This window comes from Heterocephalus glaber, unplaced genomic scaffold, assembly GCF_053883595.1.
Source record: "Heterocephalus glaber isolate CG9 unplaced genomic scaffold, H.glaber_assembly_v1.0 deba00001606, whole genome shotgun sequence".
NCBI classification, from domain to species: domain Eukaryota; kingdom Metazoa; phylum Chordata; class Mammalia; order Rodentia; family Bathyergidae; genus Heterocephalus; species Heterocephalus glaber.
In genome coordinates, this window is record NW_028258377.1 from 1,672,136 (window position 1) to 1,681,796 (window position 9,661).

At 37.9% G+C, this 9,661-nt stretch overlaps 1 pseudogene; it reads right to left on the reverse strand.

Annotated features, from left to right (window-relative positions):
* Window positions 1–704: 704 nt before the first annotated feature.
* LOC101713161 (heterogeneous nuclear ribonucleoprotein A3-like) lies at window positions 705–1,940 on the reverse strand (annotated as a pseudogene).
* Window positions 1,941–9,661: the final 7,721 nt, after the last annotated feature.

Below are 9,661 nucleotides of genomic sequence, written 5' to 3' on the forward strand. Positions count from 1 at the left end.
CTTTAAAGTCAGATGTAACTGAGTTCAAATCCTAGCTCTAACCATTTATCTCTGTAGTTTTCATCCCCTATTTGAATTTTGGTTTCTTTGATCATAAAAAGAAAATAACTATAGTTAATTCACAAAGATTTATTCTCTGGAAGAAAGTCTATGACTTCGATGTTGGAAACTTGGGACAATTATTTTCTATTTTCTGGTTTCTTTTAATTTGGAGGTATAATTCTCAGCATTTTCTAGGGGAAATTCTCAGTGAGATTTTGAATCCATGTCACAGAAGGAAGATGTGAATTTATGTTTTTAAATTAACTATTTTCTTTTTTTAAGTTAAAAATTCCTTATTTTTTTATTCCTAGTACCACTACTACAATTTACAGGGCAATATACCCAATGTAATGAAAAGAAAATGAAAAAGACAAAGCTACAACAGATAAAAGACCTCAGGAATGTGTGTCTAATTGACACTACATTGCATTAATCAAAAGCTGTACATTTTTGCAAACTATGGCTATGACAGCTCTGAACCAGAAGGGTTTCTTGTTTAAGCTACAGTAACTTTTCTGACTATGGATCATCATTCCTTCTGTGGCAGATTTTTAAAGTTCTGTTAATGCAATTGGGATGACTGTCTCAAAGTAACCTGCAACTTTCCTGACAACTCCTCACTCTCTCTCCTGCTAAGAACTCTAGCCCTTTTCTGTCATTTTTTAAAACCTTCTGCTACCATATCACCACTTCCACCACCAGATATCCATAACCATCACCACAGGGACTACCAGAGCTTCTTCCACCAAAACTGCCCCCCTTCTTGGGTCTATAATTTAATTGCTGTTGGCCACTATAATTTCCAGTCATTATACTTTCCCCCACCATAGTTACCACCACCTAAATTTCCTCCTTCATTGTAACCATCATATCCTCCTCCACCACCATATCCATCACCTTTTTTTCCACATTCTGGTCCACAGCCACCATAGCCTTCTCTATACTATAACAGGACCACTGCTATAGTTTCCACCATCACCTCCAAATTCATTATATCCACCATCACCTCCTCCATAACTACCTCTACTGCCACCACCTCCACCACCATAGTCTCCTCTTCCACTGAAGTTTCCACCACAGCCAAAATTCCCTCCACTACCTCCAAAGTTTCCTCCATGACCCATAAAGTTGCCAGATCCACCTCCATGACCTCTTTGTGATCCAGCAGACTGCATCTCTTGTTTAGAAAGGGGGGCCTTTTTCACTTCAAAGTTATGCCCATTAACAGTATGGTATTTCTGAACAACAATTTTATCATTTGTGTCATGATCATCAAAAGTTAAAAAAGCAGAGCCAGGGATTTAGCTCAGTGGTTCCGCCGCCTGCCTCACAGATGTAAGGTTCCGAGTTCAATCCCCATACCAAAAGAAAAAAAAAGTTTCAAAAGCAAATCCTCTCTTTTTCCCACTCTGCCGGTCTTCCATAACTTCCATGGTTTCAATCTTGCCATACTTTTCAAAGTCTCTTAAATCATATTCTTCTGTATCTTCTTTAATACTGCCAACAAAACTTTCCTTCACTGTTAGATGGGCACCAGGCTTTACTGAATCCTCTCTAAAAACAGCTCTCTTTGGTTCTACTACACGCCCATCAACTTTGTGTAGTCAAGCACACACTGCTGCTTCCACCTCTTCAACACAAGAGTAACACATAAAGTCAAAGCCCCTGCAGTGTTTTGTTTGGAGATATCTCATTACCACATAATCTGTGAGTGTACCCTATTTCTCAGAATATCCTCTTAAACTATCATCTGTACTTTCAAAGCTCAGACCACCAATAAACAGCTTCCTCAACTTCTCTGGTTCCTTTGGATCATGGCCCTCCTCCCCCTGGTAGTGGCGGCCGCGGTGACAGCTGGAGTCTGGCTGGGGGTGACCAGGTGGCTGTTTTTTGTCCATTTTGAGGCTCGACCTAAATGAACTATTTTCAGCTATGTCTTGAGCATTCAAAGTCTGTGCCCTGCCTTGATTCCTATAATCAATTCCCTCATTGCTGGGGTGCAAGGGGTTATTGTTGCTAACTGTTCACGGCTCCGTTCCTAAAAACCAGAGGTGGACTGACATGGTAGTACCAAAGGTCAGGCCCCTTGCCACAGGTGGAAACAACTCTGGATTTCTTTATGCACCAGAACTGTCCAGGGGCTTAGGCTCCAGCGAGAGCTCAGCTGAGAATACATCCTTCACTTTTCCCAGCATGCTTCCTCAGTCTTTATCTATTGAAAGCACCTCCTCCATAAACCTACATCACTCAATCTCATCTCAGACTCTGAAAAAGTATGCCTCATTAAAACTGGTGAAAAAGATGTTGTGTGAGCAGTGTACTTCATTAGAACATATAGCCATATCTGGCTTTGAATTCTGGTTTTATAACTTAGAGGATATTTAATCTTAGGTAGCCTCACTCTTTTGGGTTCAATGTTTACTTTCAAGGAGATAAAATATAGTCTACTGGGATATGGTGAGATTGGATGAGATTATACATATACTGTGCAAGCATTGTGATGTGTTTATGTATATGTATGTGTAAAGGCATGTGTATATGTGTGTGAACATACTGTGCATGCTCACATATATGTGTGTGTGTGTGTAAATAGACCCATGTGTGCACACATATAAATAGATATACATGGATGTATACAGAGGGCCCAACATTGATTTGGGCTATATGCTCAACAAATATGTATTCCTTTCTCTCTGTCTCATGCTTTCTGTCCCCAGTTCCCTAATATCTGCTTATTCCAGCTTTTAATTACATTTTTTCCTTTTTCGTTGTTATCTTTTCAAACTTTTTTCTAGATATATTTATCTGCTTGGTAGGCCAGGAAGCTTGCCATGGGAACTGATTATAAGAGCATCTTCTATTTCAGATTTGTCTATAAATAAGAGACTAAGTAATACAGAATGTTAAAACTTGAGGACATTGGAAAAGTTGGTATCACTGGGCCATGTAATATAAAGCAAATGTATATAAAACATGAAGCCATGAAATTTAGATAAAGATATTTTGGATCACTTGGGTAACTGGTGAATATTTGCAGCAAAGACCAGAAAAAGGTCTTTGGCTCTCTATTGTCTCTAAACCTCTGGAAACCATTGTAGTGGGACCTACGCTTTCTACAAAAGTTCAGACATTTAAGGGACACTTTATCTTCTGATGGTGAGAAGTAGAGAAAGTAATTGCCTGTGGGCAAACTATCAGCAATTAAAATAAAACTTAGCTAGGAAGTATGCAGTTGGAATGTGAATGCAGTGGAATGATATAAAGAGCAAATAGAGGCCCAGTATTTTCTAAAACACATCAAAAATAGTGATGGTAGTGAAGTTGTGTTAAAAATGAGAGAATAACTAAATCCTCGCAATCCAGTGCCAAAACATGTCAGTTCTAGGAGAAGCATATTGGAGCCAGACATAGGCCAGATTTGGTCTTTGGTAATTGTTCTAAAAATGAGCCACTGCACTATCTTTCTTCCCTGCTCCATGGCCCTTTTCTCTTGATACTTGTGTTCTTTTATTACGCATTAATAAATTGTGGCATGAAAAATTTACCTCCGGCTCAGTATCTTAATTTATGCAGAATTAGAGTCTTTCAGTGTTGGGATCTTCCAGTTTGCTTCTGGTCTACAAGTAAACTTAATGAAAACCAAAGCTGGAGATGGAGAGTGAAATGAGTGATATGGCTTAATTACAAACTTGACATTGTTACAAATGTGTGAACACATCAATAAACAAGAAATGTGTAAATGGTTTTTGAAGGCTGTAAGGTCACCCTTCAGTTACAGTCTACATTAATCTTTCCCTAATAATATATTCTCCCTAGTGTGAACTCATTATTTATTTATTATTTACATATTTATTGTATAAAGAAAGTAGAAAAAATAAAGGCGAAAGAGATGGGAGAAAAAGAGGTTATATAAAAAATTGCTGCACTGTATTAAAATTATGAGGCTATAGAAAGACTAATCTTATACATATTAAGGCACAATATCTATGGAAGCCCAAATCAGATATGTTGTGCATGTACTAGAACACAGGATATTATAGTTTAAACATTTTTGATTTATGTCTGTCTGTTGAAGACAAAACCATCCTAAAATCCATTAGCCTTTATTCAGGGACATGGTGTTGATTTGTAGTGCTTATGGAGATGCACCACACTGATCTCCTTTCCAAGGATATTTCCTCTCTGTTGAGGGGAGACTGGCCAGCAGGGCCCCTTCAGTTGCCAGTGAATTCAGGGATGGCCTCAGCTTCACAGAGACTTCACTCAAGATCAGCCTTTTCTGAGTCAGCACAGCCTGGTGACTCATAGTGGAGCCTAGAAAGGCTTGACCATTTTACTCCTGATGAGGAACACCAATAATGGATTATTTAGCTCTAACACTCCCTGTGGGACCAACAAAAGCGATGTTGGCTTACCTTGCACTTCACCTCCTTGTGCCCAGTCCAGTTCTCTTGTCCTCATAAACACAGGTACTGATAAGAAGACATTCCTTAACAATATAGTCCCTAGTAAATTCTACACATTAATTTCCTTATGTAAATTTCTTTTTAAAATTAATTTTATTGGTACATTTTAGGTGTACAGTATAATGACATTCGTCATTGGAAATTTGTACCTTTACATAATCTCTCTTATTTTTTTCCCATTCTCCTGCCCTCCCTTCAGGTCCTCCAACCCTCCCTACTTACAAAGACTTTGTTTCCATTTTTTTCATTTTTACATATTAATTCCATTTCCTTCTTTCTTTCCCCTACCCCTCCACTTCCCCTTTCCCTTTGCCCCTTTTCTTCCTATTTCACATTATCTATTATACCTTTTAGTCCTTTTATACCTATTATACCTTTTATACCTATTATGCCTTTTAGACACTTTCAGTTTCTCACACTACAGAAACTATTCGGTATTTACATGTGTGTACTATTTATTTCACTTAAGAATATCACCTCAATGTGCATTCATTTAGCTATAAATGTCTCTAATTGCTCATTTTTTATGGCTAAGTCGTACTCCATCTTATAAAAAAACATTTTCTTTATCCAGTCTCCAGGTGATGGGCATTTGGGCTGTTTCCAAGTTTTAGCTATTACAAATGTGCTGCTGTGAACATGGGTGCACATATGTCACTGTGGTATCATTCTTTTAATTCTTTGGGGAAGATAACCAGCAGTGGAATAGCAGGGTCAAATGGGACTTCCAGTCCTAGTTTTCTGAGGTATCTCCATACTGATTTATGCAGTGGTTGTACTAGTCTACACCCCCACCAGCAGTGGAGCAGGGTTGCTCTTTCCTGACAGCCCCAACAGTGTTTGTTATTGGTTGATTTCATGGTAGCAGCCATTCTTTCTGGGGTGAGGTGGAATCTCAGTGTTGTTTTCATTTGCATCTCTCAAATGACCAGTGATGTTGAGCAATTTTTCCTATGTTTATTTGCTATTTCTACTTCTTCATCTGAGAAATGTCTGTTCATTTCAGATGCCCATTTTCAGATTGGGTCTTTAAATTTGGGAGGTCTGATTTTTTTATGTTCCTTATAGATCCTAGATAGTAGACCTTTGTCTGAGGAAGAGCAGGTGAAGATTTTTTCCCACATTGTAGGTTGTCTCTTCACACTGCTGGTGGTTTCTCTTGCTGTGCAAAACCTTTTTAATAAGAAGAGATCCGACTTGTTGATTGCTTGTGCTAGTTCACGGGCAACTGAGGTTTTGTTCATAAAATCTCATCTTACACCGATCTCTTCAAGAGTTCTACCTAATCTGTGTTCCAGCTGGTTCAGCATTTCTGTTCTAATATTTAGATCATCAATTCATTTCGATTTTAGTTTAGTGCATGGTGAGAGATATAGGTCTAGTTTTAATCTTTGGCAAGTTGAAACTCAATTTTTCAAGCACTATTTATTAAAGAGGCTATCTTTCCTCCACTGAGAGTTTTGGCTCCTTTGTCAAAGATGAGGAGGCTAAGTGTATCTGGCGTTGTGTCTGCATCTTCTAATCAGTTCCACTGATCCTCAAGTCTGTTTCTTTGCCAGTACCATGCTGTTTTTATCACAGTAGCTTTGTAGAATAGTTTCAAGTTGGGGATTGTGATATCCCCTGCCATGTCTCTGTTGCCTAGAATTGCTTTTGCTATTCTGGTTGCTTCTTGTTCCAAATGAATTTTTGGATTGTTTTCTCCAGGTCTATGAATTATGCTGCTGGAATTTCCATTGGGATTGCTTTGAATCTATATAGCAGTTTTGGAAGTATAGCCATTTTCACTATATTGGTTCTTCTTACTCAGGAGCAAGAGATGTCTTTCCATTTTCTGTTATCCTCTTCAATATTTTTTCATAGTGCTATAATTTTTAGAGTAGAGGTCTTTAACTTCTTTTTAGGTTGATTCCTAGTTATTTCATTTTTTTGGATGCTATTGCAGAGGGAGTTGTTTCTCCAGTTCCTCTATTAGTAAGTCTCTTGGTCATGTACAAGAAAGCTATTGATTTTTTGTTTGTTGATCTTGTATCCAGCTACTCTACTGAATTTGGTTATTAAGTCTAGAAAACTTTTGGGGGGGTTCTTGGGGTATTCTATATAGAGTATCATGTCATCTGCCAATAATGACAGTTTGACTTCTTCATTTCCTACCTTTATTCCTTTTATTTCTTTCTCTTGTCTAATTGCCATGGCTAATGTTTCCAGAACTATATTGAACAGAACTGCTGATAGTGGATATCACTGTCTGGTTCCTGATTTCAGTGTGAATGATGTCAGTATTTGACCATTTAGTATGATATTGGCTGTTGGCTTTTCATAGATGGTTTTTATCAGGTTGAGGTAGAGACAATCTATGCCAATATTTTGTAGGGAGCTTTTTTCCATTAAGTTTACTGGTACATTTTAGGTATAAAATACAGTTACATTCATCACTGGGACTTGTACCATTACATGAGTATCTTGGTTCTTATTTTTTTTGTCCCTTTTGTAAGGTTTTAATCATGAATGTGTGTTGGATTTTGTCAGATGCTTTTCCTGCATCTATTGAGATGATCATATGGTTTTTGTCCTTGGCTCTATTAATATAGTGTCTTACATTAATTGATTTACATATGTCGAACCATCCCTGCATCCCTGAAATGAATCCCTCTTGGTCAGGGTGTATGATTTTCTTGATGATTTTCTGCATTCTATTTGCCAGTATCTTTTTTAAGGACTTTTACATCTATGTTCACTAGTGAGATTGGCCTATATTTCTCTTTTTCAGTTGGGTCTTTCTCTGCTTGGGGATCAAGGTGGTGCTTGCTTCCAGGAATGAATTCGGGAGTATTGCCTCCCTTTCCATTGCATTGATGAGTTTAACCAGTAGTGGCAGTAGTTCTTCTCTAAATGTCTTGTGGAATTCAGCACTGAAGCCAACAGGACCTGGGCTTTTCTTAGTTGGTAAGTCTTTAATTATGTTTTCAATTTCATTGATTGATATTGGGTTGTTTAGAATTTTTAGGTCTTCTTCGTTCAACTTTGGTAATTCATACGTATCTAGGAATCTATCCATTTCTTCTGTGTTTTCCCTCTTATTGGCATATAGGTTCTTGAAGTAGGTATTGATGGCCCTCTGAATTTCTGCTGCATCCATTTTAATTTCACCTTTTTCATTCCTAATGACATAGATTTGGATCTTTTTTTTTTTCCTTTTTTTGATGAGGTTGGCTAAGTGTTTGTCAATTTTGTTTGTTCTTTTGATGAACCAACTGTTTGTTTCATTGATTTTTTTATATTTCTCTCTCAGTCTCCATTGCACTGAATTCTTCTTGGATTTTTATAATCTCCTCCCTTGTATGAGTTTTGGATTTTTCCTGCTTTTCTTTTTCTAGAAGCTTGAGGTTCAGTATCAGGTTGTGTAATTGAGCTCACTCTGTTTTCCTGAGTATTCACTGCTATGAATTTCTCTCATAAGACTGCTTTCATTGTTTCCCATAGATCCTGATGTGTTGTATTGACTTTATCATTTAATTATACAAATGGTCTGGATTTCTTGTTTAATTACTTCTCTGACCCAGTGGTTATTCAGATGTGTGTTGTTCAATTTCCATGTGTTTATGAAATTTTTGCAGTGTCTTTTGCTATTTATTTCCAATTTTATCACACTATGGTCTGATAATATAAAGAGGATAACTTCAATTCCTTTGCATTTACTTAAAAATGTTCTATAAGCAAGTATGTGGTCTATTTTGAAAAATGACCAATGAGCAGCCGAAAAGAATATGTATTCTGATTTTGTGGGGTGGAAAACGCTGTAAACATCTGTTAAGTTCATTTGTTCTAGAGTTTGATTGAGGGGCCAAGCAACCTGAGGCTCCTCGGCTGTGTTCCAGTTCCTGCCCACGGCACGGTGGGGTCCCAGGAGTGGCTTGGAGCCCCGCCTTCATCCAGTGCTCCACTTGGCTGAGCGGGTACCTACAAGACACAATTCCACCCCCACCCCCCATGCCTTGCAGCTCTTCTGCTACCTGGTCCCACACTACAGAGGCACAGGGGATTATACTTCACATAGTTAAATGTGATAGATTAATAACTACCACATATTGTCATTTTCTAAGCTGCGCCTGATGCTATGGTATTGCTGATTGTAACATTTGGCCTAACATGTTGTGATTGATCTAATCAGTTTTCCTACCTGGTATAAGGAAAATAAAATAGCCTCAGAGTCATTAGAGCCTCAAAACCTAAACACAAGACATATCTGGAAGACAGCTCTGAAAAGCAATCATTCCACAAGGGTTTTAAACACAAGCAACAAAGATACCTGCATTAAGCAATTTTGAAATATCAACCTAGGAATTAAACCACGGACAGTACGAAAAACAAAAATGAGAAGACATTTAAGTAAGGCACAAATGCAGGCTTCCAAGACACAAAAAGGAAATTCTGGGGGAAATGAGGTGGAAACGTTGGATAATCAACCACCTGGACACCCTGAACTGATAGCACAGGAAGTAACAAAGCTGAGGCTTTGGAAAAATTCAAAGCAGAAATAATCTCCCAGATAAATACAGAGATGGTGAGTAGAGTGAAAGACATGATTAGAGGCTCTAGAGCAAAAAACAGAAAAGAAAATAGATGAGATCAGAAACATGTTGGAAGCCATGAATGTCCAGCATAAAAAAGAAATGGAAACCATGATCGCCAACATAAGAAAGAAATGGAATCCATGAAACAGATTCAAACAGATATTCAGGAGATTAAAAACTCCATTGAAAGCATGCAGAGCAGACTAAGAGGATCTGAAGACAGAATACCAGATATAGAAGACAAGATCACAGTTAAGGACCATGAAAACAGAGATTTCTTAAAGATAGAAAGGGACCAAGAGAAATCAATCCAACAGCTGCTAGATGATGCAAAGAAGAATAACATAAGACTAATAGGAGTCCATGAAAAAACAGGAGAAAGTACAATCGACATTAGAAAAAAACTTTTCACAGAAGTAATAGTAGAAAACTTCCCAGACAGAGGAGGAGAATTGGACAGATGGATAAGTGAGGCATATAGAACTCCACCCAGGCACTATCAAAAAAAAATCTACACCTAGACATATAATAGTCAAGATCTCCAGAAATCCAACAGAAGAACAAAATTCCATAGGCAGT